The sequence below is a fragment of the Microcaecilia unicolor genome, chromosome 4 (genome assembly GCF_901765095.1).
Source record: "Microcaecilia unicolor chromosome 4, aMicUni1.1, whole genome shotgun sequence".
Taxonomy (NCBI): Eukaryota; Metazoa; Chordata; class Amphibia; order Gymnophiona; family Siphonopidae; genus Microcaecilia; species Microcaecilia unicolor.
In genome coordinates this window covers 173,845,730-173,863,791 of record NC_044034.1, presented here as the reverse complement: position 1 = coordinate 173,863,791, position 18,062 = coordinate 173,845,730, and the positions used below count along the sequence as shown (strand labels likewise).

The window sequence follows — 18,062 nt, the reverse complement described above, 5'->3', positions numbered from 1 at the left end:
ATATCAGCAGTAACATCAAAATGCTTCAGAACACTATGGAAACTGAAAAGGATTACAGACTATTTTCCTAGACAATCATTCCCGATGATGGGGCAGTCGTTGATACTGTCACAACTAGACTACTGTAACACAGCATAAAGAGGGTGTAAAGAAAACACACTAAAATCATTGCAAACAGTCCAAAACATGGCTGCAAGACTGATATTCAAGAAGTTGGAATACAAAAGAGCTACTCCATTGCTAGAAATGCTACACCGGTTGCCAATCAAGGCAAGACTACTTTTCAAAGCCAGTACCCTTATTTTCAAGATACTATTCGGAATGTCTCCTGAATATATGCTAGATCTGATTGAACTGTTGGAATAGTGTATTGTGTTTTGCATGCATTGCCTGTCAGCTATTATTTCTCTGTGATTGCTCTGTGACCTCTGGTGTGAATTGCTTGGAGAGGTCACAGCTATGCAACTTCCTGTGGGGGTTAGACACAGCACATGGAGCTCATGTTCTCTCCTAACCTGAGAGGATCTACTATGGTGTGAGCATCCATTACCATCTAAGCACATGGAAAGAGCTGATAATCCAAATGTATAGTATTATGTATATATAAGCCTGTCTGATTATAATCTAACTACAAACTGTGAGTAAACAGATGTTTTCTTACTTCAACTTTAAAGTGACTCAGCAGTGAATTATTCTGGGGTAATGTGAGAGAGATGAAGAAAAGAAATTAACATTTCTAAAGCTGAAGCTGTGTGTACTAAAAATCTGCTAATTATTTACTACAAATAATCCAACAAAAGGGTTATGGGCCCAGGGCCAGGAATTGAAAAAGAAGAGAAATATTACCAGGCAGTAAAAAAGCCACATTTTTCTCTTAAGTTTTAAAAGAAAGATTCAGTCTGTCTCTCTCTCCCCCCACACACCAAACAGCAGGCAAAGCTAAGAAAATGGCTGAGGGAGGAAATTCACCATTTTTCTACTCTCTCAAGGTGCCTAAATTAACTGAATTTAATTATCAGCAGTGGGAACTAAGATTCATATGTCTCCTTCAAGCCAAGAAACTAAATATATGCTTAGACCAAAACAGAACAGCTGAAAATATGGCTGAATGGGACAATGCAAACTATTATGTGAAGTGCATGTTTTTGGAAGCTCTCTCAGAGAAACAAGCCATATTAGTGGAGGGAAAAGATACACCAAAGGACATTTTATATAAACTGAGAACTATGTATGCAACTACATATGCAAAACAGCAACCAATTTGGTTGGCAGAGTTGAATGAAACCAAATTAAGGGATAAAAGTAAATGTAATGATCACATTATGCATCTTATGTCTTCATTTCAAAAGTTAGAACTTTCTGGAATTCCCATGTGTGATGCATTGAAAAGAGCATTTCTTTTTACCTCACTATCAAAGAAGTTTGATGTTTTTAGGTCTGTAAATGAAGCCATTGAAGGGCAATCTTTTGAACAGGCAGCATCAAAACTAAGGCAGGAATGCATAATAAATGATTCTGAGGAGATGTGTTCTCAAAGCAAGTCAGAGAGAAATGAAACAAATTTCTTGGCAAAGAACAGAGGAAGGCGGAGCTATGGGAAAACTCCACCCAAGGGCAAGCTGATTTGCTACTCATGTGGAAAGGAGGGACATGTATCTAAATGGTGTAAGGAAACACAAAACACTCCCTCTAGCTCACCTAAGCCAATGGAACTAAAGAATTTTCAAACCAGGAAATGTATGAAGGACAATAATAAACATAAGGGCTTTCTAATGGCAGAAAAATCTTTGACTATGGTAAATAATAATTCAAATGAAAGTACTTGGATTTTGGATTCGGGGAGCACATGCCATTTAACCAATTGTAAAGATTTCTTTCAGGAAATGTGTCCAGAAGAAGGTATTCTTAATACTGCAAACACAGGGACTGCTAAGATCCAAGCAAAAGGCATTGGATTCTTAAAATGCAAAGTGTCTAATGAAGTTAAAGAAATTCCTGTAAGTGATGTCTTGTATATTCCCCAAGCAGTTTGCAATATGCTTAGTGTATCTACATTAGATAAGAAGGGATTTGCGATTCATTTTGAAAACAGTAAGTGCACAATCTCTAAAAATGATGAAGTGTATGCTGAAGCTTTTATGCATAATGATGTTTATAAACTGAGCATTTCAGGTGAAGCCTCACATCTGGCGCAAGTAAGGAAGAATGATGGTAAATGTAGTCTGGAAATCTGGCATCGCCGCCTGGGACATCGTGATTTTAAGGTGATCCAGGATCTTTACAGTAAGCAACTTGCCACTGGCATTCAGATAAGTGCAGATGCTGGTAAAATGGAGAAATGCATAGACTGTGTTACTCAAAAAGGTGTGAGACCCTCATTTCCTGCATACACAGGAAATAGGAGTAATAAAGTACTGGACTTAATACACAGTGACTTATGTGGACCGTTTAATATCCCATCATTGGGAAATAACAGATTTGTGCTAATATTCTTGGATGATTTCTCTAGATATTGTGTGGCCTATTTGCTGAAAGAAAAAAGTCAAGTCACAGACATGCTGAAGAAATACGTAGCCATGGTGAGCAATAAATTTGAAAGAAAACCAAAGGTTCTTCAGACCGACAATGGTGGTGAGTTCACTTCACAAAGCATGCGCACATTTCTAGAACAAGAAGGCATTCAGCATATCACAACAGTAGCTTATACACCAGAGCAAAATTCTGTTGCAGAGAGAAAATTTAGGTCACTTGTGGAAATGACCAGATGTATGCTGTCAGATAGCAATCTCCCTAAAAGACTATGGGGGGAAGCCATTCTCACAGCAGTGTACCTACAAAACAGAATGCCAACTAAAGGCGCTGAGCGCACACCACATGAGACATGGCATGGTAGGAAGCCAAACCTGTCACACATAAGAACATTTGGGAGTACAGCATATGCTCATGAACCAAAGCAAAGAAGGCATAAGCTGGATTCCACAACAGAAAGGGGCATTTTAGTTGGCTATGCTCCAGGACACAAAGGATATAGAATTTTGAATCTGAAAACTGGCATTGTTGGCATAAGACATGTTACATATTTTGATGAAAACAAAAGGGTTGATAAAGGCTGGATTATCCCAGATGAGCCTTATCATCCAGAATATGAAACTAAAACCATAATAGACATGCCAGTGTATATAAATGCCATACCAAGGCAGATGTCTGAAAGCAACTCATCTGTATCTAACGAGGAACAGGCAGAGGAAGCAGACACAGAAAGGATCATTGCAGGAGACAGTACAATTGGAGAAGGGGAATCAATTGGAGAAGGACTCTCAGATTTAGAGGATGCGGAAAGGTCGGACCAACCTGTTGTCAGACGCTCATCCAGGGAAAACAAAGGTGTTCCACCCCTAAGACTGTCTTACCTAACAAAGTCAGCAGAAGCTCAAGAGCCCTTAACATGGGATGAGATTGAGAAAATGCCAGCAGAAGAAGCTGCTGAATGGCGTAAAGCTGCACAAGAAGAAATTGATGCATTGGATAAAAATAATACTTGGATTCTTACAAAATTACCTCCTGGCAAGAAAGCTATAGGATGCAAATGGGTATTCAAGTTAAAAAGGAATGCACAAGGAAAAGTGGAAAGGTATAAAGCAAGATTAGTCGCAAAGGGATATCTTCAAAAATATGGAGAAGATTTTGATGAAGTGTTTGCAACTGTAGTGAAACACACGACAATTAGAACACTTCTGAGCATTGCAGTCTCAAAAGGCATGCAAGTCAACCACATTGATGTGAAAACAGCGTTTCTTCATGGAGATATAACTGAAGACTTGTACATGGAACAGCCAACAGGTTTCATAAATACAAAACAAAGACAGCTAGTGTGTAAATTAAACAAAGGTCTTTATGGATTAAAGCAAAGTGCAAAATGTTGGAATGACAAATTGCATGAAATATTGACAAATTTAGGATTTAAGCAAGGTGAAGCAGATAAATGCTTGTACACTAGGTGCAGAAATGGACAATATGCATACATTTTAGCTTTTGTTGATGATCTGCTCATTGCAAGCGAAAGTGAGCAAGAGTACAAGGACATTGTAAAATATTTAAACCTGAATGTTGAGATAAAAGAACTTGGTAATGTGTCATACTATCTTGGTATAGAAATTGAGAAACAAAATGATGGTTCTTATCTTCTAAGCCAGAAGCAGAAAATAAATGAGCTTATTGAAAGTTTAGGTATGCAAGATGCCCAAGTTGTAAGCACTCCCATGATCACTGATTTTCTGAAGGATGAAACAGTAAGAGAACCTTTACCAGATAACATCCAATATAGATCAGCCATAGGTAAGCTTTTATATCTGACTACCACATACAGGGCTGATATAGCAAATGCAGTAGGAATTTTGAGCAGAAGGGTCAGCTCACCTACCAAATCAGATTGGACTGCAGTTAAAAGGATGGTAAGGTATTTAAAAGGTACCATTGATTGTAAATTAAAGATTTCAGCCAATAGTAATCCAAAACTAATATGTTACTGTGATTCAGATTGGGCAGGGGATCATTCTGATTATAAATCCACAAGTGGATATGTGTTTATGTATGGAAATGTACAAATTTCATGGGCCAGTCATAAACAAAGTATTGTGAGTCTGTCTTCTACAGAAGCTGAATATGTGGCCGTATCAGAAGCATGCAGAGAACTGATGTGGATTGAAAAACTTTTGCTGGATTTTGGAATAGCTGAAAAGAGACCAATCCAGATAGTGGAAGATAATCAGAGCTGCATCAGACTGTCACAGAATGACAAGGTTCAGTCACGCACCAAGCACATCGCAACGAAATACCACAACGTGCGAGAGTTGGCGAAAGAAGGGGTCATCAGTCTACACTATTGTCACACCAGTGAGATGACAGCTGACATCATGACCAAACCGTTACCCAGAGAACATTTTGTGAATCTGCGTATAAAGCTTGGACTTTGTATGAATAAATAATTGCATGACAGTTATGCATGAGAAGGGGTTTGTTGGAATAGTGTATTGTGTTTTGCATGCATTGCCTGTCAGCTATTATTTCTCTGTGATTGCTCTGTGACCTCTGGTGTGAATTGCTTGGAGAGGTCACAGCTATGCAACTTCCTGTGGGGGTTAGACACAGCACATGGAGCTCATGTTCTCTCCTAACCTGAGAGGATCTACTATGGTGTGAGCATCCATTACCATCTAAGCACATGGAAAGAGCTGATAATCCAAATGTATAGTATTATGTATATATAAGCCTGTCTGATTATAATCTAACTACAAACTGTGAGTAAACAGATGTTTTGTTACTTCAACTTTAAAGTGACTCAGCAGTGAATTATTCTGGGGTAATGTGAGAGAGATGAAGAAAAGAAATTAACATTTCTAAAGCTGAAGCTGTGTGTACTAAAAATCTGCTAATTATTTACTACAAATAATCCAACAAAAGGGTTATGGGCCCAGGGCCAGGAATTGAAAAAGAAGAGAAATATTACCAGGCAGTAAAAAAGCCACATTTTTCTCTTAAGTTTTAAAAGAAAGATTCAGTCTGTCTCTCTCTCCCCCCACACACCAAACAGCAGGCAAAGCTAAGAAAATGGCTGAGGGAGGAAATTCACCATTTTTCTACTCTCTCAAGGTGCCTAAATTAACTGAATTTAATTATCAGCAGTGGGAACTAAGATTCATATGTCTCCTTCAAGCCAAGAAACTAAATATATGCTTAGACCAAAACAGAACAGCTGAAAATATGGCTGAATGGGACAATGCAAACTATTATGTGAAGTGCATGTTTTTGGAAGCTCTCTCAGAGAAACAAGCCATATTAGTGGAGGGAAAAGATACACCAAAGGACATTTTATATAAACTGAGAACTATGTATGCAACTACATATGCAAAACAGCAACCAATTTGGTTGGCAGAGTTGAATGAAACCAAATTAAGGGATAAAAGTAAATGTAATGATCACATTATGCATCTTATGTCTTCATTTCAAAAGTTAGAACTTTCTGGAATTCCCATGTGTGATGCATTGAAAAGAGCATTTCTTTTTACCTCACTATCAAAGAAGTTTGATGTTTTTAGGTCTGTAAATGAAGCCATTGAAGGGCAATCTTTTGAACAGGCAGCATCAAAACTAAGGCAGGAATGCATAATAAATGATTCTGAGGAGATGTGTTCTCAAAGCAAGTCAGAGAGAAATGAAACAAATTTCTTGGCAAAGAACAGAGGAAGGCGGAGCTATGGGAAAACTCCACCCAAGGGCAAGCTGATTTGCTACTCATGTGGAAAGGAGGGACATGTATCTAAATGGTGTAAGGAAACACAAAACACTCCCTCTAGCTCACCTAAGCCAATGGAACTAAAGAATTTTCAAACCAGGAAATGTATGAAGGACAATAATAAACATAAGGGCTTTCTAATGGCAGAAAAATCTTTGACTATGGTAAATAATAATTCAAATGAAAGTACTTGGATTTTGGATTCGGGGAGCACATGCCATTTAACCAATTGTAAAGATTTCTTTCAGGAAATGTGTCCAGAAGAAGGTATTCTTAATACTGCAAACACAGGGACTGCTAAGATCCAAGCAAAAGGCATTGGATTCTTAAAATGCAAAGTGTCTAATAAAGTTAAAGAAATTCCTGTAAGTGATGTCTTGTATATTCCCCAAGCAGTTTGCAATATGCTTAGTGTATCTACATTAGATAAGAAGGGATTTGCGATTCATTTTGAAAACAGTAAGTGCACAATCTCTAAAAATGATGAAGTGTATGCTGAAGCTTTTATGCATAATGATGTTTATAAACTGAGCATTTCAGGTGAAGCCTCACATCTGGCGCAAGTAAGGAAGAATGATGGTAAATGTAGTCTGGAAATCTGGCATCGCCGCCTGGGACATCGTGATTTTAAGGTGATCCAGGATCTTTACAGTAAGCAACTTGCCACTGGCATTCAGATAAGTGCAGATGCTGGTAAAATGGAGAAATGCATAGACTGTGTTACTCAAAAAGGTGTGAGACCCTCATTTCCTGCATACACAGGAAATAGGAGTAATAAAGTACTGGACTTAATACACAGTGACTTATGTGGACCGTTTAATATCCCATCATTGGGAAATAACAGATTTGTGCTAATATTCTTGGATGATTTCTCTAGATATTGTGTGGCCTATTTGCTGAAAGAAAAAAGTCAAGTCACAGACATGCTGAAGAAATACGTAGCCATGGTGAGCAATAAATTTGAAAGAAAACCAAAGGTTCTTCAGACCGACAATGGTGGTGAGTTCACTTCACAAAGCATGCGCACATTTCTAGAACAAGAAGGCATTCAGCATATCACAACAGTAGCTTATACACCAGAGCAAAATTCTGTTGCAGAGAGAAAATTTAGGTCACTTGTGGAAATGACCAGATGTATGCTGTCAGATAGCAATCTCCCTAAAAGACTATGGGGGGAAGCCATTCTCACAGCAGTGTACCTACAAAACAGAATGCCAACTAAAGGCGCTGAGCGCACACCACATGAGACATGGCATGGTAGGAAGCCAAACCTGTCACACATAAGAACATTTGGGAGTACAGCATATGCTCATGAACCAAAGCAAAGAAGGCATAAGCTGGATTCCACAACAGAAAGGGGCATTTTAGTTGGCTATGCTCCAGGACACAAAGGATATAGAATTTTGAATCTGAAAACTGGCATTGTTGGCATAAGACATGTTACATATTTTGATGAAAACAAAAGGGTTGATAAAGGCTGGATTATCCCAGATGAGCCTTATCATCCAGAATATGAAACTAAAACCATAATAGACATGCCAGTGTATATAAATGCCATACCAAGGCAGATGTCTGAAAGCAACTCATCTGTATCTAACGAGGAACAGGCAGAGGAAGCAGACACAGAAAGGATCATTGCAGGAGACAGTACAATTGGAGAAGGGGAATCAATTGGAGAAGGACTCTCAGATTTAGAGGATGCGGAAAGGTCGGACCAACCTGTTGTCAGACGCTCATCCAGGGAAAACAAAGGTGTTCCACCCCTAAGACTGTCTTACCTAACAAAGTCAGCAGAAGCTCAAGAGCCCTTAACATGGGATGAGATTGAGAAATGCCAGCAGAAGAAGCTGCTGAATGGCGTAAAGCTGCACAAGAAGAAATTGATGCATTGGATAAAAATAATACTTGGATTCTTACAAAATTACCTCCTGGAAAGAAAGCTATAGGATGCAAATGGGTATTCAAGTTAAAAAGGAATGCACAAGGAAAAGTGGAAAGGTATAAAGCAAGATTAGTCGCAAAGGGATATCTTCAAAAATATGGAGAAGATTTTGATGAAGTGTTTGCACCTGTAGTGAAACACACGACAATTAGAACACTTCTGAGCATTGCAGTCTCAAAAGGCATGCAAGTCAACCACATTGATGTGAAAACAGCGTTTCTTCATGGAGATATAACTGAAGACTTGTACATGGAACAGCCAACAGGTTTCATAAATACAAAACAAAGACAGCTAGTGTGTAAATTAAACAAAGGTCTTTATGGATTAAAGCAAAGTGCAAAATGTTGGAATGACAAATTGCATGAAATATTGACAAATTTAGGATTTAAGCAAGGTGAAGCAGATAAATGCTTGTACACTAGGTGCAGAAATGGACAATATGCATACATTTTAGCTTTTGTTGATGATCTGCTCATTGCAAGCGAAAGTGAGCAAGAGTACAAGGACATTGTAAAATATTTAAACCTGAATGTTGAGATAAAAGAACTTGGTAATGTGTCATACTATCTTGGTATAGAAATTGAGAAACAAAATGATGGTTCTTATCTTCTAAGCCAGAAGCAGAAAATAAATGAGCTTATTGAAAGTTTAGGTATGCAAGATGCCCAAGTTGTAAGCACTCCCATGATCACTGATTTTCTGAAGGATGAAACAGTAAGAGAACCTTTACCAGATAACATCCAATATAGATCAGCCATAGGTAAGCTTTTATATCTGACTACCACATACAGGGCTGATATAGCAAATGCAGTAGGAATTTTGAGCAGAAGGGTCAGCTCACCTACCAAATCAGATTGGACTGCAGTTAAAAGGATGGTAAGGTATTTAAAAGGTACCATTGATTGTAAATTAAAGATTTCAGCCAATAGTAATCCAAAACTAATATGTTACTGTGATTCAGATTGGGCAGGGGATCATTCTGATTATAAATCCACAAGTGGATATGTGTTTATGTATGGAAATGTACAAATTTCATGGGCCAGTCATAAACAAAGTATTGTGAGTCTGTCTTCTACAGAAGCTGAATATGTGGCCGTATCAGAAGCATGCAGAGAACTGATGTGGATTGAAAAACTTTTGCTGGATTTTGGAATAGCTGAAAAGAGACCAATCCAGATAGTGGAAGATAATCAGAGCTGCATCAGACTGTCACAGAATGACAAGGTTCAGTCACGCACCAAGCACATCGCAACGAAATACCACAACGTGCGAGAGTTGGCGAAAGAAGGGGTCATCAGTCTACACTATTGTCACACCAGTGAGATGACAGCTGACATCATGACCAAACCGTTACCCAGAGAACATTTTGTGAATCTGCGTATAAAGCTTGGACTTTGTATGAATAAATAATTGCATGACAGTTATGCATGAGAAGGGGTTTGTTGGAATAGTGTATTGTGTTTTGCATGCATTGCCTGTCAGCTATTATTTCTCTGTGATTGCTCTGTGACCTCTGGTGTGAATTGCTTGGAGAGGTCACAGCTATGCAACTTCCTGTGGGGGTTAGACACAGCACATGGAGCTCATGTTCTCTCCTAACCTGAGAGGATCTACTATGGTGTGAGCATCCATTACCATCTAAGCACATGGAAAGAGCTGATAATCCAAATGTATAGTATTATGTATATATAAGCCTGTCTGATTATAATCTAACTACAAACTGTGAGTAAACAGATGTTTTCTTACTTCAACTTTAAAGTGACTCAGCAGTGAATTATTCTGGGGTAATGTGAGAGAGATGAAGAAAAGAAATTAACATTTCTAAAGCTGAAGCTGTGTGTACTAAAAATCTGCTAATTATTTACTACAAATAATCCAACAAAAGGGTTATGGGCCCAGGGCCAGGAATTGAAAAAGAAGAGAAATATTACCAGGCAGTAAAAAAGCCACATTTTTCTCTTAAGTTTTAAAAGAAAGATTCAGTCTGTCTCTCTCTCCCCCCACACACCAAACAGCAGGCAAAGCTAAGAAAATGGCTGAGGGAGGAAATTCACCATTTTTCTACTCTCTCAAGGTGCCTAAATTAACTGAATTTAATTATCAGCAGTGGGAACTAAGATTCATATGTCTCCTTCAAGCCAAGAAACTAAATATATGCTTAGACCAAAACAGAACAGCTGAAAATATGGCTGAATGGGACAATGCAAACTATTATGTGAAGTGCATGTTTTTGGAAGCTCTCTCAGAGAAACAAGCCATATTAGTGGAGGGAAAAGATACACCAAAGGACATTTTATATAAACTGAGAACTATGTATGCAACTACATATGCAAAACAGCAACCAATTTGGTTGGCAGAGTTGAATGAAACCAAATTAAGGGATAAAAGTAAATGTAATGATCACATTATGCATCTTATGTCTTCATTTCAAAAGTTAGAACTTTCTGGAATTCCCATGTGTGATGCATTGAAAAGAGCATTTCTTTTTACCTCACTATCAAAGAAGTTTGATGTTTTTAGGTCTGTAAATGAAGCCATTGAAGGGCAATCTTTTGAACAGGCAGCATCAAAACTAAGGCAGGAATGCATAATAAATGATTCTGAGGAGATGTGTTCTCAAAGCAAGTCAGAGAGAAATGAAACAAATTTCTTGGCAAAGAACAGAGGAAGGCGGAGCTATGGGAAAACTCCACCCAAGGGCAAGCTGATTTGCTACTCATGTGGAAAGGAGGGACATGTATCTAAATGGTGTAAGGAAACACAAAACACTCCCTCTAGCTCACCTAAGCCAATGGAACTAAAGAATTTTCAAACCAGGAAATGTATGAAGGACAATAATAAACATAAGGGCTTTCTAATGGCAGAAAAATCTTTGACTATGGTAAATAATAATTCAAATGAAAGTACTTGGATTTTGGATTCGGGGAGCACATGCCATTTAACCAATTGTAAAGATTTCTTTCAGGAAATGTGTCCAGAAGAAGGTATTCTTAATACTGCAAACACAGGGACTGCTAAGATCCAAGCAAAAGGCATTGGATTCTTAAAATGCAAAGTGTCTAATGAAGTTAAAGAAATTCCTGTAAGTGATGTCTTGTATATTCCCCAAGCAGTTTGCAATATGCTTAGTGTATCTACATTAGATAAGAAGGGATTTGCGATTCATTTTGAAAACAGTAAGTGCACAATCTCTAAAAATGATGAAGTGTATGCTGAAGCTTTTATGCATAATGATGTTTATAAACTGAGCATTTCAGGTGAAGCCTCACATCTGGCGCAAGTAAGGAAGAATGATGGTAAATGTAGTCTGGAAATCTGGCATCGCCGCCTGGGACATCGTGATTTTAAGGTGATCCAGGATCTTTACAGTAAGCAACTTGCCACTGGCATTCAGATAAGTGCAGATGCTGGTAAAATGGAGAAATGCATAGACTGTGTTACTCAAAAAGGTGTGAGACCCTCATTTCCTGCATACACAGGAAATAGGAGTAATAAAGTACTGGACTTAATACACAGTGACTTATGTGGACCGTTTAATATCCCATCATTGGGAAATAACAGATTTGTGCTAATATTCTTGGATGATTTCTCTAGATATTGTGTGGCCTATTTGCTGAAAGAAAAAAGTCAAGTCACAGACATGCTGAAGAAATACGTAGCCATGGTGAGCAATAAATTTGAAAGAAAACCAAAGGTTCTTCAGACCGACAATGGTGGTGAGTTCACTTCACAAAGCATGCGCACATTTCTAGAACAAGAAGGCATTCAGCATATCACAACAGTAGCTTATACACCAGAGCAAAATTCTGTTGCAGAGAGAAAATTTAGGTCACTTGTGGAAATGACCAGATGTATGCTGTCAGATAGCAATCTCCCTAAAAGACTATGGGGGGAAGCCATTCTCACAGCAGTGTACCTACAAAACAGAATGCCAACTAAAGGCGCTGAGCGCACACCACATGAGACATGGCATGGTAGGAAGCCAAACCTGTCACACATAAGAACATTTGGGAGTACAGCATATGCTCATGAACCAAAGCAAAGAAGGCATAAGCTGGATTCCACAACAGAAAGGGGCATTTTAGTTGGCTATGCTCCAGGACACAAAGGATATAGAATTTGAATCTGAAAACTGGCATTGTTGGCATAAGACATGTTACATATTTTGATGAAAACAAAAGGGTTGATAAAGGCTGGATTATCCCAGATGAGCCTTATCATCCAGAATATGAAACTAAAACCATAATAGACATGCCAGTGTATATAAATGCCATACCAAGGCAGATGTCTGAAAGCACTCATCTGTATCTAACGAGGAACAGGCAGAGGAAGCAGACACAGAAAGGATCATTGCAGGAGACAGTACAATTGGAGAAGGGGAATCAATTGGAGAAGGACTCTCAGATTTAGAGGATGCGGAAAGGTCGGACCAACCTGTTGTCAGACGCTCATCCAGGGAAAACAAAGGTGTTCCACCCCTAAGACTGTCTTACCTAACAAAGTCAGCAGAAGCTCAAGAGCCCTTAACATGGGATGAGATTGAGAAAATGCCAGCAGAAGAAGCTGCTGAATGGCGTAAAGCTGCACAAGAAGAAATTGATGCATTGGATAAAAATAATACTTGGATTCTTACAAAATTACCTCCTGGCAAGAAAGCTATAGGATGCAAATGGGTATTCAAGTTAAAAAGGAATGCACAAGGAAAAGTGGAAAGGTATAAAGCAAGATTAGTCGCAAAGGGATATCTTCAAAAATATGGAGAAGATTTTGATGAAGTGTTTGCACCTGTAGTGAAACACACGACAATTAGAACACTTCTGAGCATTGCAGTCTCAAAAGGCATGCAAGTCAACCACATTGATGTGAAAACAGCGTTTCTTCATGGAGATATAACTGAAGACTTGTACATGGAACAGCCAACAGGTTTCATAAATACAAAACAAAGACAGCTAGTGTGTAAATTAAACAAAGGTCTTTATGGATTAAAGCAAAGTGCAAAATGTTGGAATGACAAATTGCATGAAATATTGACAAATTTAGGATTTAAGCAAGGTGAAGCAGATAAATGCTTGTACACTAGGTGCAGAAATGGACAATATGCATACATTTTAGCTTTTGTTGATGATCTGCTCATTGCAAGCGAAAGTGAGCAAGAGTACAAGGACATTGTAAAATATTTAAACCTGAATGTTGAGATAAAAGAACTTGGTAATGTGTCATACTATCTTGGTATAGAAATTGAGAAACAAAATGATGGTTCTTATCTTCTAAGCCAGAAGCAGAAAATAAATGAGCTTATTGAAAGTTTAGGTATGCAAGATGCCCAAGTTGTAAGCACTCCCATGATCACTGATTTTCTGAAGGATGAAACAGTAAGAGAACCTTTACCAGATAACATCCAATATAGATCAGCCATAGGTAAGCTTTTATATCTGACTACCACATACAGGGCTGATATAGCAAATGCAGTAGGAATTTTGAGCAGAAGGGTCAGCTCACCTACCAAATCAGATTGGACTGCAGTTAAAAGGATGGTAAGGTATTTAAAAGGTACCATTGATTGTAAATTAAAGATTTCAGCCAATAGTAATCCAAAACTAATATGTTACTGTGATTCAGATTGGGCAGGGGATCATTCTGATTATAAATCCACAAGTGGATATGTGTTTATGTATGGAAATGTACAAATTTCATGGGCCAGTCATAAACAAAGTATTGTGAGTCTGTCTTCTACAGAAGCTGAATATGTGGCCGTATCAGAAGCATGCAGAGAACTGATGTGGATTGAAAAACTTTTGCTGGATTTTGGAATAGCTGAAAAGAGACCAATCCAGATAGTGGAAGATAATCAGAGCTGCATCAGACTGTCACAGAATGACAAGGTTCAGTCACGCACCAAGCACATCGCAACGAAATACCACAACGTGCGAGAGTTGGCGAAAGAAGGGGTCATCAGTCTACACTATTGTCACACCAGTGAGATGACAGCTGACATCATGACCAAACCGTTACCCAGAGAACATTTTGTGAATCTGCGTATAAAGCTTGGACTTTGTATGAATAAATAATTGCATGACAGTTATGCATGAGAAGGGGTTTGTTGGAATAGTGTATTGTGTTTTGCATGCATTGCCTGTCAGCTATTATTTCTCTGTGATTGCTCTGTGACCTCTGGTGTGAATTGCTTGGAGAGGTCACAGCTATGCAACTTCCTGTGGGGGTTAGACACAGCACATGGAGCTCATGTTCTCTCCTAACCTGAGAGGATCTACTATGGTGTGAGCATCCATTACCATCTAAGCACATGGAAAGAGCTGATAATCCAAATGTATAGTATTATGTATATATAAGCCTGTCTGATTATAATCTAACTACAAACTGTGAGTAAACAGATGTTTTGTTACTTCAACTTTAAAGTGACTCAGCAGTGAATTATTCTGGGGTAATGTGAGAGAGATGAAGAAAAGAAATTAACATTTCTAAAGCTGAAGCTGTGTGTACTAAAAATCTGCTAATTATTTACTACAAATAATCCAACAAAAGGGTTATGGGCCCAGGGCCAGGAATTGAAAAAGAAGAGAAATATTACCAGGCAGTAAAAAAGCCACATTTTTCTCTTAAGTTTTAAAAGAAAGATTCAGTCTGTCTCTCTCTCCCCCCACACACCAAACAGCAGGCAAAGCTAAGAAAATGGCTGAGGGAGGAAATTCACCATTTTTCTACTCTCTCAAGGTGCCTAAATTAACTGAATTTAATTATCAGCAGTGGGAACTAAGATTCATATGTCTCCTTCAAGCCAAGAAACTAAATATATGCTTAGACCAAAACAGAACAGCTGAAAATATGGCTGAATGGGACAATGCAAACTATTATGTGAAGTGCATGTTTTTGGAAGCTCTCTCAGAGAAACAAGCCATATTAGTGGAGGGAAAAGATACACCAAAGGACATTTTATATAAACTGAGAACTATGTATGCAACTACATATGCAAAACAGCAACCAATTTGGTTGGCAGAGTTGAATGAAACCAAATTAAGGGATAAAAGTAAATGTAATGATCACATTATGCATCTTATGTCTTCATTTCAAAAGTTAGAACTTTCTGGAATTCCCATGTGTGATGCATTGAAAAGAGCATTTCTTTTTACCTCACTATCAAAGAAGTTTGATGTTTTTAGGTCTGTAAATGAAGCCATTGAAGGGCAATCTTTTGAACAGGCAGCATCAAAACTAAGGCAGGAATGCATAATAAATGATTCTGAGGAGATGTGTTCTCAAAGCAAGTCAGAGAGAAATGAAACAAATTTCTTGGCAAAGAACAGAGGAAGGCGGAGCTATGGGAAAACTCCACCCAAGGGCAAGCTGATTTGCTACTCATGTGGAAAGGAGGGACATGTATCTAAATGGTGTAAGGAAACACAAAACACTCCCTCTAGCTCACCTAAGCCAATGGAACTAAAGAATTTTCAAACCAGGAAATGTATGAAGGACAATAATAAACATAAGGGCTTTCTAATGGCAGAAAAATCTTTGACTATGGTAAATAATAATTCAAATGAAAGTACTTGGATTTTGGATTCGGGGAGCACATGCCATTTAACCAATTGTAAAGATTTCTTTCAGGAAATGTGTCCAGAAGAAGGTATTCTTAATACTGCAAACACAGGGACTGCTAAGATCCAAGCAAAAGGCATTGGATTCTTAAAATGCAAAGTGTCTAATAAAGTTAAAGAAATTCCTGTAAGTGATGTCTTGTATATTCCCCAAGCAGTTTGCAATATGCTTAGTGTATCTACATTAGATAAGAAGGGATTTGCGATTCATTTTGAAAACAGTAAGTGCACAATCTCTAAAAATGATGAAGTGTATGCTGAAGCTTTTATGCATAATGATGTTTATAAACTGAGCATTTCAGGTGAAGCCTCACATCTGGCGCAAGTAAGGAAGAATGATGGTAAATGTAGTCTGGAAATCTGGCATCGCCGCCTGGGACATCGTGATTTTAAGGTGATCCAGGATCTTTACAGTAAGCAACTTGCCACTGGCATTCAGATAAGTGCAGATGCTGGTAAAATGGAGAAATGCATAGACTGTGTTACTCAAAAAGGTGTGAGACCCTCATTTCCTGCATACACAGGAAATAGGAGTAATAAAGTACTGGACTTAATACACAGTGACTTATGTGGACCGTTTAATATCCCATCATTGGGAAATAACAGATTTGTGCTAATATTCTTGGATGATTTCTCTAGATATTGTGTGGCCTATTTGCTGAAAGAAAAAAGTCAAGTCACAGACATGCTGAAGAAATACGTAGCCATGGTGAGCAATAAATTTGAAAGAAAACCAAAGGTTCTTCAGACCGACAATGGTGGTGAGTTCACTTCACAAAGCATGCGCACATTTCTAGAACAAGAAGGCATTCAGCATATCACAACAGTAGCTTATACACCAGAGCAAAATTCTGTTGCAGAGAGAAAATTTAGGTCACTTGTGGAAATGACCAGATGTATGCTGTCAGATAGCAATCTCCCTAAAAGACTATGGGGGGAAGCCATTCTCACAGCAGTGTACCTACAAAACAGAATGCCAACTAAAGGCGCTGAGCGCACACCACATGAGACATGGCATGGTAGGAAGCCAAACCTGTCACACATAAGAACATTTGGGAGTACAGCATATGCTCATGAACCAAAGCAAAGAAGGCATAAGCTGGATTCCACAACAGAAAGGGGCATTTTAGTTGGCTATGCTCCAGGACACAAAGGATATAGAATTTTGAATCTGAAAACTGGCATTGTTGGCATAAGACATGTTACATATTTTGATGAAAACAAAAGGGTTGATAAAGGCTGGATTATCCCAGATGAGCCTTATCATCCAGAATATGAAACTAAAACCATAATAGACATGCCAGTGTATATAAATGCCATACCAAGGCAGATGTCTGAAAGCAACTCATCTGTATCTAACGAGGAACAGGCAGAGGAAGCAGACACAGAAAGGATCATTGCAGGAGACAGTACAATTGGAGAAGGGGAATCAATTGGAGAAGGACTCTCAGATTTAGAGGATGCGGAAAGGTCGGACCAACCTGTTGTCAGACGCTCATCCAGGGAAAACAAAGGTGTTCCACCCCTAAGACTGTCTTACCTAACAAAGTCAGCAGAAGCTCAAGAGCCCTTAACATGGGATGAGATTGAGAAAATGCCAGCAGAAGAAGCTGCTGAATGGCGTAAAGCTGCACAAGAAGAAATTGATGCATTGGATAAAAATAATACTTGGATTCTTACAAAATTACCTCCTGGCAAGAAAGCTATAGGATGCAAATGGGTATTCAAGTTAAAAAGGAATGCACAAGGAAAAGTGGAAAGGTATAAAGCAAGATTAGTCGCAAAGGGATATCTTCAAAAATATGGAGAAGATTTTGATGAAGTGTTTGCACCTGTAGTGAAACACACGACAATTAGAACACTTCTGAGCATTGCAGTCTCAAAAGGCATGCAAGTCAACCACATTGATGTGAAAACAGCGTTTCTTCATGGAGATATAACTGAAGACTTGTACATGGAACAGCCAACAGGTTTCATAAATACAAAACAAAGACAGCTAGTGTGTAAATTAAACAAAGGTCTTTATGGATTAAAGCAAAGTGCAAAATGTTGGAATGACAAATTGCATGAAATATTGACAAATTTAGGATTTAAGCAAGGTGAAGCAGATAAATGCTTGTACACTAGGTGCAGAAATGGACAATATGCATACATTTTAGCTTTTGTTGATGATCTGCTCATTGCAAGCGAAAGTGAGCAAGAGTACAAGGACATT

The 18,062-nt window shown here is 38.4% G+C and overlaps 1 protein-coding gene across 1 annotated transcript in view; it reads right to left on the bottom strand.

The window, feature by feature from the left end:
• The window catches only part of GALNT18 (polypeptide N-acetylgalactosaminyltransferase 18), a 726,672-nt gene that overhangs the window by 168,285 nt on the left and 540,325 nt on the right, over positions 1-18,062 (bottom strand). The gene's annotated exons all lie outside the window — the stretch shown is intronic.